The following is a 19,013-nucleotide window of genomic DNA, read 5'->3' on the forward strand; positions in this document are numbered from 1 at the left end:
TTAAACATTAAAATAGTATTTGAAAGATGGAACACCGCCTTACTCATTTAGCCATGTTTATTTTGTACATTGCATGTTTATTTGTAGTATAGCTTTCTCAAATATAATCACAATTGCTTTAATATGGCAAAAAATGCATTTTGTTATTAAAACAGAGCCTCTTATAGGTAGGCTTATCTATTATATGTATGATTTTTGTGGTCTAATAGTGCCCCAATAAAATGGAAATTTAAAGATAACATTAAAGTTTAATAATTTGTGTGAGACTAATAAACCAGCGAATTTGGAAAACAAATATACACGTGTGCCTTCCAAAATGTGTTATAAAGTTTTGCAATTTTGAAATACTTGATAAACTATAGGATACTAATATATAATTGCATAAGCAGTTAAGGACTCATGAGAATGCGTTGATTTTATTTAAATTTTAAATACCCTGTTTCTGACTTCTTTAAAGAAGTTTTTATGCATTGCCCTTTTGCATTTATGCAAGGCTGTCATAGCCTGAAGGCAGGGGTCAGTTATGCCTGTGTGAGTAGGAAATTAAAGGCTTTTATGATTCTGATTTCAAATTTTGAAAGAAGGACATGATAAATATTTGAGATAAATGTATATTTTTGGTTAAAACATGTAACATTTTTCTCCTATCTCTAGTGTTCTGAAATATCACTTAGTTTTATATAACTTTGAGAATATATTGCTTTCTTTTTGTGAACTCTGTTCCTTTTTCATTAAAAAAGTCTAAGTACTATATTTACTTTTTAAGGCAACAGGAAGTAGCAGTGATTGCTGTTTTGAGGTTGTTTTTCTTAAGTGGGCTTTTCAAAGACTGGAGGTTATTTTTAGGCTGAGGTGGCAATCAGTGTGTAGGTCAAAAAACAGATTTGTTATTTTCTATTGTAGAAATATGTTCTTTGAAACATTGTAATTATTTACATTTTAAATTGTTAAAATCGAACAATACAGTTATGGAATGGATATCTCAGTACATGATTATGTAGTTCTTAAGACATGTTTGCCAACTCAAGAGAAAATTTTGTAATTATGATAGGACTCCTAGCTTAAGAAGTGGCTTTGTAATGCCACCTTTCATACTTTTCAGCATTCTATAGGTAAACAATTCAAGAACTATATTTGTAAAGTGATGTTTCAAAGAGAGTGCACGGTAAAGGCAGGAAATCATTTAAAACATTTTGTATATTCCAGAGACTACTCAAATATTAATCCTGTTTTCAGGAGTAACTTCTTAGGCATGGAAAAGATTTTCCTTTATTTAGACCAATTCATTATTTATTAACTTCATTCAATAAATAGTTACATTGTACCTACTATGTGCCAGGCACTATTTTAGTGAGTTTGTTCACCAGTAAGTCAGCTCTATAACATGGAAAGAAATGGAAACAATTTCACCTGCCTCATAGCCACGTCTGTAGCTCAGCATAGATAGTCTTCTGTTCATTTGCATGCCAGGCTGTACACTCACTCACTCACTGACTCATTCATTCGCTTATTCGTCAGATACCCATTGAGGGCTTTCTGGGTGCTGATCCCTGTGCTAGGAACTGTGCCGGTGTGAGTGGTGTTCTGAAGGGTGAAGGCTGAGGATCTTGAGAGCCCAGAGGAGGGATCCAGCCCAACCCCGGGGGAGCAGGAAAGGTGGTCTGGAACCAGCACCCTTTGGACCTAGGCTAGAGGCCGAGCAGGAACCATTGAGAACAGAGGCAGGAGGTCAGTGGCCCAGGCAAGAGCCCTCACCCCCAAGCCCGCAAATTTTCATTTTGATTTGGAAAATTTATAGGATTAAAGTAATAATTGGAAAGGAAATAAAAATGGAAACATTTCCTATTTTCCCTATTCTTATCTGGAGACAAACTTAATTTCTGTGTTGCTGTTTTCTCTCTTAAATATCCCCTTACTAAATAGTCTGTCCATATTAATTAGACTGGGTAATAATAACTCAAGAAACATTTGGCAGTTAAAAGATGAGTGACTCAGGGTCCGACCTTTTTCCTTGGCCTTCATTTCACTGTCTCTCTTTTCTCCCCTCTTCTTCCCAGGCCTGGCTGGCTAGGTGCCTGGTTACCATTTGGCCTCTGAGAAGGGTGTGGCTGCCAGCCCCCAGCTCTCCATGCCTGCTTAGGCACTTGTATCCCTTAACCTGTTCACCGTTTCTCCTTTCTCATTCTTCCCATCATCTGTCCTGCTTAAAACTCCTAGGTTCTAAGGGACACCCCTGTGTTGATTGCCTTTCCTTTGCTGGACACCTGAGACAGGCTAAAAGGTAAAATTTGGCCTGGTGCAGTGGCTCATGCCTGTAATCCCAGCACTTTGGGAGGACAAGGTGGGTGGATCACTTGAGGTCAGGAGTTGGAGGCCAGCTTGGACAACATGGTGAAATCCTGTCTCTACTAAAAAATATAAAAATTAGCCAGGCATGGTATCTCATGCCTGTAGTCCCAGCTTGGGAGGTGGGAGGATGACTCAAACCCAGGCGGTAGAGGCTGCAGTGAGCTGAGATTGCACCACTGGACTCCAGCCTTGGTAACAAAGCAAGATCTTCTCTCAAAAAAAAAAGAGTGAGCCGGGCCAGGCACGGTGGCTCATGCCTGTAAGCCCAGCCCTTGGGGAAGCTCAGGAGGGTGGATCACCTGAGGTCAGGAGTTCAAGACCAGCCTGACCAACATGTTGAAACCCTGTCTCTACTAAAAATACAAAATTAGCTGGGCATGGTGGTACATGCCTGTAATCCTAGCTACTTGGGAGGTTGAGGCAGGAGAATCACTTGAACCCAGGAGATAAAAGTTGCAGTGAGCCAAGATCATGCCATTGCACTCTAGCCTGGGCAACAAGAGCAAAACTCCATCTCAAAAAAAAAAAAAAGTGAAATTCTGTTTTTGTCATCTTGTTGTTGAACTTATCTGTATTTTGAGTTACTTCCATGACTGAGTATTTTGCCATACTCAGGATGCCTTCATAGTGTATGTGTGTCCTAGAAATGCATCTGTCAGAGGAATAGTCCATAGGAAGGAAGGAGCAAGGGCCTGGTTATTATTGTTTTTAGGGTGCCTCTTAGAGAGTGGCTCAATAGTGATCTGTAGATGATTACTATCTCAGGCTGTAGGGATGGACCATCCAGGCTCCTGCTTATTCTTCCCCTCAGTGGGGAGGAGACCCAGAGTAGACTAGCCCCAGATGTCCTCCCATCCCCTGCCTGCTGCAGGCTAACAGCTTCACTGATCTTGGTGAATCTTATGGCTTCTTGGCACCAGCCAGTGAATTACAAAGTCTTTTTTTTTCTGATAAGATGCAAGGCCATATCACAAGCAGTTAACAAAAATAAACAGAAACTGCATTGGCTGTAAGCATAAACATTGCTGTACATATAGGGGCCATGCTTTCTGGGGACTGGTACCCCTCCAGGCCTGAGGTGCCCCTGACCTCCAGGGATGTCTGGGGTGAGCTGGTGGTGGCTACAAACATCTATATTCCCCAAAAGGGTGGGCACATAATAAAAACAAGTCTGAACAGAAGACTGGACTTACTCCAAGCATTTGTAAATCAAACACTCATAAACAAAATGGCTGTGGCAATCAGTGTTTTTAGAGGCATGCTGTCCTTTAGATTAAAAGGTCCCCAAAGGTCACGGTTTGAGTCATGTCTGAAAAGCAAATAAAGACTTCCCATGAATTCCCCACAGCTGTCTTCTGGTGAAGGAAATAAGCACATTTACTTTTGTGAGTGAAAGCCTTTTTACAGGTTTAGGTGAGGAAGATCTTATATCTAGTCATTTTTTGACGCTGTGGAGGACAGTTCATCAGATGAAATGGGAAGTACGGATTTTGTAGGACGTAGTTGGTTGGTTCATTAAACAGGCATATATTGAGGACCTGTTAAACTCCAGATCCTGTTGTCGGTGGTCAGGACAGCAGCCAGTAACAGAGATAGGGTCCCCACTCCTGGGGACTTTTATTTATTCAAACAAATAACGACACAGATATCAGATAGTAATAAGTGCTCTGCAGAGAATTAAAATATAGAGAGTGATTGGAGACATACTTATATATCTTTAAAAAGAATACTAGAGAAGACACATATGATGTTAGGGGGCCCTCATTTGTTCACAAAAAATTTGATGACAAGGGATGATGATGTGAGTCAGAGTCACCACCATTTACCCACTTTGCATTGCTGTTTATTAGAAGGGCGATTTGGACTTTCTAGATGCCAGACTGGACAGTGTATGCTCTGTGAAGAGCAGGAGTATTTTTGGTCATCTCCTGACCAAGTACTGGGCCTACTGTGTACTTGGTGTTCAGCAAACACGTTTTGAATGAGTGAGTAGAACACAACTAGATTCATTAGAATTTTTCCTATCGCCCTAAGTATAAGAAAAGTCACTTTTTATTTATTTTAAACTGACGAACAGTATCCAGTCATGACTTAGGTGGGTGATTTTAAAATTAAAACTCTTAAAAAAATTATTGCGTGTTTTAAAGAAAATTTATGGTTTTCTCTTAGATAACTTGGAGGAGCCAAGGAACAAACTGGAAAACTATAAATTATTTATTAGACTATGATACTGAATTTTATTTTTTGGTTGGCCTGACTTCTCAATTGCTTTCCTAGTTATTTGACTTGGATGGAGTTGATTTTTTTTTTTTTTTTTTTTTTGAGACGGGAGTTTTGCTCGTTACCCAGGCTGGAGTGCAATGGTGGGATCTTGGCTCACCGCAACCTCCGCCTCCTGGGTTCAAGCAATTCTCCTGCCTCAGCCTCCCGAGTAGCTAGGATTATAGGCGCTCGCCACCATGCCCAGCTAATTTTTGTATTTTTAGTAGAGACGGGGTTTCACCTTGTTGACCAGGATGGTCTCGATCTCTTGACCTCGTGATCCACCCTCCTCGGCCTCCGGAAGTGCTGGGATTATAGGCATGAGCCACCGCACCCGGCCTAGTTGATGTTTTAATCCTTCCATGAGTAGGCTAAGTGTCAGCTGTGTACTATGGGAAAGCATTGAGAATTGGAAATTCATCATGGATCCTTAGAAGATGTGGAGCAGTGGAGCGTGCAGGCCGTGGAGTTGGACCTGGTTACTCTGACTCATATCATCATCCTTTGTCATCATATTTTGTGAACAAATGAGGGCCCCCTAACACCATATGTGTCTTCTTTAGTATTCTTTTTAAAGATATATAAGTATGTCTCCAGTCACTCTCTATATACCTGTCCCTCAGGCCTTTTGGGAGGAGGAGACCTCATGAATGAGTAGAGCCATTGGTATTACTGTGGAAGTGATTTAACTTTTTAGGATAATCATAGGTAATGAATTTTATCTGATATGTAGCAGGATTCAAAAAGGGACATTCCACACATGCTGTCCAATCTCATATGAGACCTCTAAGGATGCTGTCTGTAATACATAAAGGAAGCATTGACAGTACTTTTAAAGTAAGATGCTTTCAGAATAAATCAGACGGTTTCCTTTTGAAAAACATTCTTCATAACTATATAAATCATGTCAAGAAAAACCCTTCCAATAAATCATTTCCCATTTTACTTTTCTTGGCCACTGTCTGAGGGAATAGATTGCTTTTCTTCTTCAACCTTCGATGTTCAGTTTTCCATTTACTACTTCCAAGACACCTTTACCTTTTCTGCATATGGAAGATGTTCTGTTTAATAAACTGTTGAACGAATGCCACGTAAACAAGGTGCTAAAAACATTATGTTCTTCCTTCCTGACATAATATGGGTAGAGAAAAGTCTTTCCCTTTAGTTGGTGAGTGATATAAAGTTTTATGTTCTTGGGCACTGGCTGAACAGCTATTCTTTCTCTGTTATTGCTGCAACATCTTTGAATTAAGATTGAGACCTCCAACTTGCTGAGGCGGAGGTTACAGTGAACCGAGATCGCACCATTGCACTCCAGTCTGGGTAACAACAGTGAAACTCTGTCTCAAAAGAAAAAAAAAAATAGTTTCCTGTGTCTGAGTGGTGTTACAAAGTAAGTTCAACAAATTTGGAAAACATAGTTCACTGCAGAAGCACTAAACGAATCTATTGATTCTTGCTACAGTGTACCCAAGTTAGAGAACTTGAGATATAGAACAGTAAAAATGAGCCCATAACCCAGGAACCACAAGTACAAGCTACGTTGGGGCTGCATTCAGAACGTCAGTGTTCTGTGAAATTGAGACATTTCAAGGCTTTATTTACTGCTGACTTTTATGTGTTCAAAGCACATATTTTTAGTTTTTGACTCAGCCCTCATCAGATTATCAGATTCCTTATTATAAAACTTTTTATTGTTTTTCTTGGCAAAGTGGGGAGGAGTTAGCTAAGTAGAGAGATTTCACAATTAAAACAGAAAAAAAACTTTTTCAATAAGAGAATAAGCAAAAAAAAGTGTTAAAGTTCCATTTTGTTAAATTTTGAAAGGGATGCATTAAAAATCTTATTTATACTACTTATATGGGTTATATATAAAAGTGATCTTCAAATTATTTGCATTTGTTTTTGGAAAAAAATTAGAGGCTGTCTTGGGGAGTGACCTCATGTAAGTGAGGTCTGTTCTCTACTTCTTGTGGGTTCAGTTCATTGCCAGCCTTGTGCTAAGGGTGCCCTGGGCCACAGTACAGCGAGGCCTCAGCTTGTCGCTCAGTGGAACGCTCATTCCCACATAAGCGGGATTTGGCTCTCTTGTGATGAATCACCCCATTCTTCTGTTTGGTTGGCTGGATGGTATATTCTGTTGAGAAAATTGTATCAAAATAACAACCAAATCACAGGGATGTAGAACAACTAAACCAACTTAAGTTATGCATTTTTCTCTCTAAAGGGAGTGGAAATGTAGGAAGAGTGTCTGTGGTGACAATTTGAAAACAGAGATGATGATTAGAGCAGTTTCAGTCGTAACTGTTCAACCTCCCCGCCATACATGCACTTTGTGCTGGGGAAGACCCCCTTGATCTTCTTGCCCCTCACAACAAATTTGTTCATTTTTTAAATTGTCTGTATGTGTTGAAACAGTGTACGCAGAACTTTTGTTTTCACAGTAACTTCTATCAAAAATCTTTTTAGGTCATAATAATATTCCATCTGGTTATTTGTGAGTCATTTATTCTATTGTGGAAAGTTTTTTCAATTAATTTTTTAAACTGTGGTAAAATATACATAACAAAATATATCATCTTATCCATTTTGCAAGTGTACAGTTGAGTCGTGTTAAGTACATATACGTCGTTTTGCAACCAATCTTCAGAACTCTTTCTTCTTGCAAAACTCAAACTCTGTACCCATTAAACAATAGCTCCCCATTCCTTTCCCCACCCCAACCCCTGACAACTACTATTGTGCTTTATGTCTCTATGAAGTTGACTATGATAGGTACTTCATAGAAGTGGAATCATACAGCATTAATCTTTTTTATTTAATATAGAAAGCAATTTATTCCATTTTAAGCACTTACACAGTCATAGAGACTGACAGGCCTGCTGGTGAAACAGGCCACCCAAAATGTAGGTGGCATTTAACTAGTGGTCAAGGATTAACTCCTTAAAGAAAAAAAAAAGCAATTTTTATCAAGGACTATTTAATTTTTTTTTATTGTTTTGAGATGGAGTCTCCCTCTGTCACGCGGCCGTAGTGTAGTGCACGATCTCGGCTTACAATCTCCGACTCCCTGGTTCAAACGATTCTCCTGCCTCAGCCTCCTGAGTAGCTGGGATTACAGTCATGCATCACCATACCCGGCTAATTTTTTATTTTTAGTAGTGACAGGGTTTCACCATGTTGGCCAGTATAGTCTCAATCTCCTGACCTTGTGATCCACCTGCCTAGGCCTCCCAAAGTTCTGGGATTACAGGCATGAGCCATCGTGCCCCTCCTAATTTTTAAAACAAATACAAGTTTTTGATTCACTTTTCTTAACTTGACATAGTGTACCTGTGGTATAACTGTTAGTTAAAAACATACATCTTTACAACTTGATGGTCCCAAGTTAAAAAAAACTGGAAACACCATGAAAGAAACAACATGGAAACAGCTCAAGAAATACACTAATGAGCAAAAATATATGGGGAAAGAGGAACGTGTAGTTTTGATTTAACTGAAGAAATCAAGAGAAAACTGGTCTACGTATGAAAACGTGCATCCTGGAAAGTCAGGTGTCAGGATTTTTGAGTAGGAATCCATATGGCTTTAATCTCCCCTGTTTCCTGAATAAAAGTGACATCTTTCAGTATTTATACTTCATGGCTCAGACATCTACCTCATTTGTCTCTACTCCTCACTCACTCTAGCCTTTACTTAAATGAGTCTGAAAAACTTGGGGATGTAGCATGAGAAGGAAAATAATCACACATAGTTTCCTGTTTCTGTAGCTGCTTTAGACCTGGGTTTGTTACTAGAAAATTCCTGAAGAAAATTTCAACGTAAGTCTGGCTTTGCTGAATCAAGCCCCCATTTAGAAAACACCCACTGTTTGGGTTAGTAGCATTATTGGTGGTACCTATTATGTAGAGGGATAGCTGAACACAGTCCGTGTCTCAAAACCAGTGTTAAATCAGTCTCAGAGTTGAGAAGAAAAAAGGGGAGTCTAAAATCACAAGAAGTAAAGACATATATATCTAGGACCCTTGTCCTTCCAGATCCACGCTTCCTTCAGGGTCTTCATCATTATAAATGTTCTCTGCCATTTGCCACACTTGCATGATACTGTCTTCTGATTCAGAACAAATCACCCAAGGGTCACTGGGATTCCAAGAGAAATCAGGTATCTTGGCAGTGTGACCACCACGAATAAACAACAACTCTGGTGGCCCGTCTTCTGCATCTTCTGGGGATTGTTCCTCTCCAATTTTAATTAAATCCCAGACATTCAGTCTGTAATCAGTACCACTGGAAGCCAAAATAGTCTCATTGTGAAGTGACCACTGAATCTGGAACATTTCATCCTTATGTGATTCAAAGGAATGCAACTTAAGTTTCAGATTTCTCAGATCCCACAAGGCAAAGTCTTGTCAGCTGATCCTCTGGCAAGAATGAACTCACTATAAGGATTGAAAGAGAGGCAGTTCACTTCAGCAGTGTGAGCATCAACGGAGTGGTTGGAAGTATTGTTTGAATGAGTATCCCAAATTATAAGTTTCTGATCATCAGCAACTGATCCAAACAGAGACTCATGGAGCAGATGCCAGAAAACATGTACTGCTGTGTGCCCTGTAAAGATGGTCTTCGCCTCCACCACTTTTCCCTCCTTTGGAACAGCACTGATGTCCCACAGGCAGATGGTGTGGTCATCTGAAGCACTACATAAGTGCCCACTGAGATTTGGGTTCCAAGAAAGCTCATAGCCTTCCTTCTGATGTCCACGGAGATGCAAGTCTGGGTTGCATTCTCTAGAAGGATCTGGTTTAGAAGGATGTTTCGTATAGTCAAAGACAAGAACATCACTGGAAGGAGTCTGTTGTAATGATACAAGGGTTCTGGGGCATGTAACGGGCCCTGTTTACTTCTCCTTCATGGTTGATCTTGATTTCTATTTCATGTTTTCCACTAACTGAACCAAAACCTCTGAATTCCCCTTTCTCACTGTTGTAGTGTGACACATCAAACTGAGCATCATCATTAGGAAGTTGCACTCTGACTATAACAAGATGGTTTTGTTCATCCAATGTCTGTGTTCCCAGGACAAGTCAATGAATGCTGAAATCTTTTCCCTTCTGGTCTGGTTACATCTAGAAGCCACTGGGCAGTTAGGCTAGGCCACTCCAGAGCATGGGTCGTCACCACATCACAAAGAAAAGGAGTGTTCTTTTTCCAAATTTTGTACTCCTCATTGACCACTCATTCTTCCATCATCGAAGGCTGCTTCCTTGGCCATGGTGGGCAAGCTGGGGGAATCCTGGAGTGGAGAGTTGCGGGAGGGGTGTGTAGGATGCAGGCCCTCGCTCTATGTACAAGGCCTCTATTGTTTCCTACCAGTATTAATCTTTTTGGGCTGGCTTATTTCACTTAGAATAATGTCCACAAGTTTCATCCATTTTGTCACATGTATCAGAATTTTCTTTTTTTAAGACTGAATAATATTCCATTATATGTATACCACATATTGTTTATCTATTCATCTGTCCGTGGGCACTAGAGTTGCTTCCACCTTTGGGCTGTTGTGAATAATGCTGCTGTGAACATGGGTGTACAAATATCTGTCTGAGTCTCTGCTTTCAATTTTTTGTGTATATGCCTAGAAGTGGAATTGCTAGATCATGTGGTAATTCTGTTTCTAATTTTTGGGGAAACTGCCTATAGTTTTCCATAGTGGCTACACCACCTTACACTCCCACCAACTGTATGCAAGGGTTCCAGTCCACATCCTTTCTGAAACTTACTTGGTTATATTTTCGATAGTAGCTATCCTGGTGGGCATGAGGTGGCATCTCATTGTGGCTTTGATTTGCATTTCCCTAGTGATTAGTGATGTTGAGCTTCTGTTCGTGTGCTTATATAGCCATTGGTATATCTTCTTTGTCTATTCAGGTTCTTTGCCAAGTTTTTAATTAGCTTGTTTGTTTTTTGTTGTTGCTGAGTTGTAGACGCTTTTTAATATATTCTGAATATTAACCCCTTATCAGATATATGATTTGCAAATATTTTCTCCAGTTCCATAGGTTGGTTGACTTTTCACCCTGCTGCTTATGTTCTGTGAGGCACAGAAGTTTTAATTTTAGCGTAGTTCAAATTATATACTTTTATTACCTGTGCTTCGGTGTCACACCCAATAAATCATTGTCAAATGCAATGTCATGAAGCTTTTTCCCAATGAGCTGTTAAAACCAAGGTTTTCTGTATTCTGGTTAATGTTGCAACAAGTAGCTTCACGCATGTAGTTTTCTTTTCTTGGCATTGTTTCACTCTTCTTTCAGAAGAAAAGATGAAATACCAAACCAGTTTGCCATCTTAAAGTCCGTTTTTGATGATACCACGCAGAGCAGAAGATATCGCTTGTCTTTTTGGCAAAAATTATGTTTCTGAAGGCAAGGTCTAAGGCATTAGAGAAGCATTCAGTGTTGCCCTTTTTGCTAATTGTGCAAAGTTAACTGCAGTAGTCCCCTGGGGCTGTGATTTTTCAACAGCATGGGTCACAGAAAAGCAGAGCTTCCATTAAGAGTAGCAGGGGTGAGTGCATGCAGTTTTTTCTTCAACCTTCAGATCTTAGGTCTCAGGGCTGCAGTGAAAGATGTGGATGACAGCTGTGGGCTGATTCGATTCAGACGGCCCTGTGCTTCCTTTGTAATCCCCAAGAATCCAAACCCCCACACATTGAAGAGGAATGAAAATGAAAAGTCATTTTGGAAAATTTTTCTAAGAACTAAACATAAAATAAATTTAGGACATTTTCAGAAAAATGGAAGACTTAAAAAATTCTAGCTATTCACCACTTTGGGTAGTAAAATTGCATTTAAAGAAACATATTCAGTTAGGAACTGTTTTATAGTGATGATGCCCACTTACCTAAGTGAGAAATATTCCTCTGAGAATTAAATATATACATTCTCTTCCACTGTGTTTCAGGAAATAAAGTCTTCATCAGTCAAGTTTTTAATATCCTGGAGAAACTTTAAAAAAATTTCCAAGGCAATGTTGGTGAATATCAGAATAGAGGATCAGTTGCTTCCTTTCATTCACAACAGGTTTTCTGCCTTTGGATGACTCATATAGAGAGAAAATTTTAGAGCCATTTTATTACTGATGGTTCATTTTTAAAAAGCAGATGCAGTGAATGTAAGAGGCCCTTTCATGAAAGGATTCCAAAAGACACCTTATCTTTTGTAGAACGTATATATGTTTTAAAAATTTTTTAGAGACAGGGTCTCACTATGTTGCCCAAGCTGGTTTGGAACTCCTAGTCTCAAGCAATCCACCTGCTTTAGCCTCCCAAAGTGCTGGGATTATAGATGTGAGCCATTATGCCTCGCCTTGTTTTTTACCTTTTTATTTTGAAAAATTTTCAAAAGTACATAGAATAATTTAATTAATTCTGATGTTCTTGTCACTCAACTTTAATCATTATCAAGTCATGGCCAGTTTTGTTTTATCTATCTTCTGTTCCCTTTTAATCTCTTTGCCCCAAATGATTTTGAAACAAATCCCAGTCAACACATCATTTTGTCTGTAATGACTTTCATACAGACCTCTAAAAAATAGAAGATCCTTTAAAATATAGCCACAGTGCCATTGTACACTGGAAAAAAAGAATACTAATTCATTTGTATAATCAAATAGTCATCAGTGATTACTTATCTGATTGTTTTTCTCTTTTTAATATTTTTCTCTTTTTCATAAGGAAAAACTTACATAAAGAACTTTTCCAATGTAAACATCAGTGTAGCTACTATCCAGGTAAAGTTATAAGACATTTTCAACACTCCAGCGCCCTCCTTTGGGCTCCTTCTCAAATTGATACTCCCCCAGAGGTAACCACTGTTCAGACCTCTGTCATCATTAAAAGTCAGAGTAGTGGTTTTGGACTTTAGATACATGAACTCATCTAGAATATACTCTTTTGTGTCTAGTTTCTTTGACTCAACATTATCACTATGAGATTAATTCGTGTTATTGCGTTGAGTCAATATGTTGCAATACTAGATCTGTTCTGTTGATGGACGCTTGAATTAATTCCACTTTGAGGCTAGTATGAATAACACTGCTATTAACATGGTGTATGTGTCTTTGTGGGGAGCATAATCATTCATTTCTGTTGTAAAAGTTACTGGTTTACCTAGTAATCCCGTGATTGGGTATGCACCCTAACAAATAAAAATTGTTCTGCCATAAAGACACATGCACGAGTACGTTCACTGCAGCACTATTCACAATAGCAAAGACATAGAATCAACCTATATATCCATCAGTCATAGATTGGATAAAGAAAATGTGGTAGATATACTGTGGAATACTATGCAGCTATAAAAAAAGAATGAGATTATATCCTTTGAGGGAACATGGATGGAACTGGTTAGTGACATAGCCTTAGCAAACCAATGCAGGAACAGAAAACCAAATACTGCATGTCCTCACTTATAAGTGGGAGCTAAACATTGAATACACTTGAACACAAAGAAGGCACCAACAGGGAGCAGGGCGCTACTTGAGGATGGAAGTTAGGAAGAGGATGAGGACTGAAAAACTACCTATAGTATACTGTATTTATTACCTGGGTGACAAAATCATTTGTACACCAAACACCTGTGACACAAAATTTACCTATATGGCAAATTTTCACATGTACCACTGAGCCTAAAATTTAAAAAAATTAATGACACCTATATGTGCACAAAATTAAGCCACTGTTAAATTCATTAGAGACTGGATGCAGCAAATCACACCTGTAATCCCAGCACTTTGGGAGGCAGAGGTGGGTGGATTACTTGAAGTCTGGAGTTCAAGACCAGCGTGGTCGACATGGTGAAACCCCATCTTTACTAAAAATACAAAAATTAGCCAGGTATGGTGGCATGAACCTGAAGTGCCAGTACCTGGGAGGCTGAGACACAAGAATCACTTGAACCTGGGAGGTAGAGGCTGTAGCCTGGGTGATAAAGTGAGACTCTGTCTCAAAGAAAAAAAAATTCATTGGAATAAATAATACAATTATCAAGTTCATAATTAATTTAAAAAATTACTAGGGCAGGCATTTTTAGATTTAGTAGACACTGGTTAGTGACATAGGAGAATACTAGTTGCTCCACATCTCACTAACGCTTGATATTGTCAGTCCTTTCGGACAACCGGATGAGCATAGTGGTATCTTGTTTTGGTTTTAATTTGTATTTCCCAGATAAACAATGATTTTCAGCACTTCTTAATATGTTTATTGGCTTTTGGCTACCCTTGTCTGTGAAGTGCCTATTTAAGATTTTGGCCATCTTTTTAGTAAGTTTTCAGTCATTTTTTTAACTGATTCATGGGAGTTTTTAATGTATACTGAAGATGAGCTCTTAGTTGGATATGTGTATTGCAAATAACTTCTTTCAGTCTGTGATTTGCTTTTTCCAGTCTCTTATGACTGAATGGAAATTCTTAATTTTAATTGTCTTGATGTCTGGTAAAGTAAGCATCTAGCTTTGTCGTTGTTCTTCACATTCGATTTGGCTATTCTAAATAATTTATTTTTCCATATAAATTTGTTTTTTCAACTTTAAAAAAAAACTTCTAAATTCAGAGGTAAATGTGCAGGTTTGTTACATAGATAAACATGTGTCTTGGGCATCTGTTGTATAGATTATTTCATCACCCAGGTATTAAACCTAGTACTAATTTTTTATTTTTTCCAATCCTCTCCCTCTTCCCACCCTCCATCCTCAGTTAGGCCTCAGTGTCTGTTGTTGCCCTATATGTATCCGTAAGTTCTCATCACTTAGCTCCCACTTATAAGTCAGAACATTCAGCGTTCAGTTTTCTGTTCCTGCATTAGTTTGCTAAGGATAATGGCCTTCAGCTCCATCCATGTCCCTGCAAAGGACATGATCTCATGCCTTTTTATGGCTGCATAGTATTCAATGGGGTATATGTGCCACATTTTCTGTATCCAATCTATCATTGATGGGCATTTTGGTTGATTCCATGTCTTTACTATTGTGAATAGTGTTGCAGTGAACATACACGTGCATGTATCTTTATAATAGAACGATTTATAGTTCTTTAGCTGTATATCCAGTAATGGGATTCCTGGGTTGAATGGTACATTAGTTTGTTTTCATGCGGCTGATAAGGAGATACCCGAGACTGAGACTGGGTAATTTATCAAGGAAAGAGGTTTAATTAACTCATGGTTCCACATGGCTGGGGAGGCCTCACAATCATAGCAGAAGGCAAAGGAAGAGCAAAGTCACGTCCTGCATAGCAGAAGGCAAAGGAAGAGCAAAGTCACATCCTGCATGGCAGCAGGCAAAGAGAGAATGAGCACCAAGTGAAAGGGGAAACCCCTTATAAAACAATCTGAGGCTTATTCACTACCAGGAGAACAACATGGGGGAAACCCACCACCATGATTCAATTATTGCCCACCCGGTCCCTCCCACAACACTTGGGAATTATGGGAGCTACAATTCAAGATGAAGTTTGGGTGGGGACATGGCCAAACCATATCAAATGGTATTTCTGCCTCTAGGTCTTTGAGGAATTGCCACACTGCCTTCCACAATGGTTAAACTAATTTATACTTCCACCTACAGTGTAAAAGTGTCCCTTTTTCTCCACAACCTTGCCAATATATGTTGTTTTTTGACTTTTTAATAACCATTCTGATTGGTGTGAGATGGTATCTCATTGTGGTTTTGATTTGCATTTCTCTAATCATCTAATGATACTGAGATTTTTTTTTTTCATGAGTGTTAGCCACATATATGTCTTCTTTAGAAAAGTGTCTGTTCATGTCCTTTGCCCACTTTTTAATGGGGTTGTTTTTGTTTTTGTACATTCAAGTTCTTACAGATGCTGGATGTTAGACCTTTCTTAGATACACAAATTTTCTACCATTCTGTAGGTTGTCCATTTATTCTGTTGATAGTTTCTTTTGTTGTGCAGAAGCTCTTTAATTTGATTAGATCCTATTTTCAGTTTTTGCTTTTGTTGCAATTGCTTTTGGCATCTTCATCATGAAATTTTTGTCTATTCCTGTGTTCAGAATGGTATTGTCTAGGTTGTGTTCTTCCAGGGTTTTTATAGTTTTTGGTTTTACACCTAAGTTTTCATTCTATCTTGATTTAATTTTTGTATATGGTATAAGGAAGGGGTCCAGTTTTAATCATCTTGTTATGACTAGTGAGTTATCCCAGCATCATTTATGGAATAGGGGTTACTTTCTCCATTGCTTGTTTTTGTCAGGTTTGTTGAAGACTGGGTAGTTGTAGGTGTACAGTCTTGTTTCTGGGTTCTCTATTTGATTCCATTGGTCCATGTGTCTGTTTTTGTTTTAGTATTGTGTGGTTTTGGTTGCTGTAGCTCTGTAGTACAGTTTGAAGTCAGGTAGTTATGCCTCTAGCTTTGTTTTTTTTTTTTTTTTTTTTTTTTTGCTTAGGGTTGCCTTAGCTATTCAGGCTGTTTTTTTGGTTCCATTCCATATAAATTTTAAGATCAGTTTTTCAACACACACTCACACAAACACAGCAAAGATTTTGCTTAGAATTGCATTGAATCTGTAGTTCAATTTAAGAGACATTGTCACCTTAGCAATATGGAGTTTCCAATCTATAAGTATTATATGTCTTTTCTTAGATTAGTGTTTCACAACCAGGGTCAGTTTTGCCTCTGGGTGGACATTTGACAATGTCTAAAGATATTTTGATTACCACATCCTTGTTAGGGTGATGACGTATGATATTGGTGTCTTGTGGGCATACAGGAAGTCTGTTTGCCATCCTACACAGACAGGACGGCCCCACAACAAAGAATAATCCAGCCTGAAATGTTAAGAATGTTGGAAAACCCTAATTTATGTCTTTAATTTCTCTTAGTAATTTTTTTCATTTTCAGTGTTGGGATATTACACATTTTTGTTAGATTTATTCTTAGATAATTATTTTGATGCTATTGTGAATGGTAGCTTCAAATTTCATTTTCTAATTATTGCTAGTGTGTGTGTATGTATGTGTTTATGCATAGGAGTGTATGTATTTGTTGTTTTTTATGCCTCTTATATTGTCTTTATATGTTTCCGTTGCTTTTTATTTTTTATTTTAGAGGTTCCTCTTTCATCTCTTTTTCCCCTTATGATTTTTTATTGCTGTTTAAGAAACTAGAATTTTTGTCCTGTAGAATTTCTCACAGCTTGAATTTGGCTGATTCTCTGCCATGGTGATGTTTAATATGTTCTGTCCCTATCTTTATGATTATTGCCTCTATCTGTTAATTTTTTAGGAGCTGCAGAATGATGACACTCTAATGCTATCATTTGCTTTTCATTTGTTAGCCCAGAATACTTTTGTAAAGGGAAACTCTTCCTTCTTCCACCACCCCAACTAATTGGTTAGTCTTGAGTTCATAGAGAAAAAGCAGGGCAAGTGCTTATTCTTTCCCTTTTTTTTAATCAGTTTTCAAAATAATGAATTGGTTCCCTAGGATCTTCCACAGACAGCCAGTGAGATTTTTTTTTTTTTTTTTTAATTAAAAGTATCAGCCTGGTGCAGTGGCTCATGCCTGTAATCCCAGCACTTTGGGAGGCCAAAGCAGGCAGATTGCAAGGTCAGGAGTTTGAGACCAGCCTGGCCAACATGGTGAAACCCCATTTTATTAGTGAACCATCACTACTAAAAATACAAAAATTAGCTTGGCGTGGTGGTACGTGCCTGTAATCCCAGCTACTCAGGAGGGTGAAGCAAGAGAATCACTTGAACCTGGGAGATGGAAGTTGCAGTGAGCCGAGATTGCACCACCAGCCTGGGTGACAGAGGGAGACTGTCCATCTCAAAAAACAACAAACAAACAAACAAACAAAACTTAAAGTATCATTATGAACTCATGGTTTATAATGAATTTAAACTTACTTGATGTTTCACTTCATTGATATTTCTGTCCTCAGGGATGATCAGTTGTTCCGTCTTTGGCTAGTAGTAAACCCTTCAAAACCCTATATGTTTTTTAAACTTCCTTACTTTCTGCTATGACATGGTATTTCAAGCTCTTCTGGAATATTTCTTGCCCCTAACCTGGAATCAGCCATTTCTACAAGAAGCCTGGAAAGGATGCAAGGCTGTGTAATGCCACTAGGTGATCATTGCTCCTGGGCTTTTTCAGTGGACAGAGCTAGGAAATAGTTTTTGTTTGTTTGTTTGTTGTTTTGAGATGGAGTCTTTCTCTGTCGCCCGGGCTGGAGTGCAATGGCGCAATCTTGGCTCACTGCAGCCTCCGCCTCCTGGGTTCCAGCGATCCTCCTGCCTCAGCCTTCCGGGTAGCTGGGATTACAGGTACACACCACCACGCCCAGATGATTTTTGTATTTTTAGTAGAGATAGGGTTCACCATGTTAGCCAGGCTAGTCTGAACTCTTGGCCTCAGGTGATCCTCTCACCTCAGCCTCCAAAAGCGCTAAGATCACAGGCGTGAGCCACTGTGCCCAGCTGTATTCTTTTAAAGATTAAAAATTCAATGAGTTTGCTTTTACTTTTACAGTTTGTATTCTGGACTATAAGATTTAGACGTTTATTTCCTTCTTTTTCCTATGCACAAAGTCCCGGGTCCCAACAAACACTGACATACTTACTGATTGCTTTCTCACCTGCTACGACCCATATGACCCAGCAGCCTTAGAATAACAGTACCCACTTGTCCAGTACTAATATGATTACTGAAAACAGATTAAGATTTTTCTTTTAGCCACCTTTTGGGGTCAGTTTTAAAGGTTATTTCACAATATTGATATGCTGTCAGATTATTGTGTTGTAAAGTCTCTTGGAGTAGTGCTGCTCTGTTATGTTATCAACCGGATTTGCTTTTAGGGACACTTTATTCACTTTCTTTTGACTTTAGGGATTGCATTATTAACATTTGATTTAGTATTGTGAATAATTTTTACATGATTTCAAAACAAAATCTACAAAACAAGATGTATAAAAGGGAGCTTCATATCCATCCTCTTTTCTTCTTCCCTATTCCCCTACCTCACTTACAGGTATCAATTTTGAAAAAAATGTTATAGATTATCCTACCATTGTTTTTTTTCAATATCTGCAAATAGGTATATATGTTTAGTCTTCTTTAAAAAAAATGGGTTTTTCACTATGGCTTATTTCACTTGCCCTGTTTTTTGTATATCTTCTGGTATTTATAAAGGTTTGTGTTTGGGTTTGAATGCTTACCTTTATACTCAGCCTTCACATGGCACTCTCACTCCCCTCTTGTTTGGTCTTTGTCTGTTGGTTCCAAATATGAGCAATATTGAAATGAGCTGGGAGCCTCTTCCTCCCCTTACAGCACTGGTTTTGAACTAAGGACCTTCATACTCTTTGGGAACATTT

General features: G+C 38.6%; 1 protein-coding gene and 1 pseudogene across 1 annotated transcript in view; one reads left to right on the plus strand and one right to left on the minus strand.

Annotated features, from left to right (window-relative positions):
* TTC39C (tetratricopeptide repeat domain 39C) overlaps positions 1–19,013 on the plus strand; it is a 122,789-nt gene that overhangs the window by 33,671 nt on the left and 70,105 nt on the right. The gene's annotated exons all lie outside the window — the stretch shown is intronic.
* Positions 8,628–9,883, minus strand: LOC100402405 (histone-binding protein RBBP4 pseudogene; annotated as a pseudogene).

This window comes from Callithrix jacchus, chromosome 13 (assembly GCF_049354715.1).
Source record: "Callithrix jacchus isolate 240 chromosome 13, calJac240_pri, whole genome shotgun sequence".
NCBI lineage: Eukaryota > Metazoa > Chordata > Mammalia > Primates > Cebidae > Callithrix > Callithrix jacchus.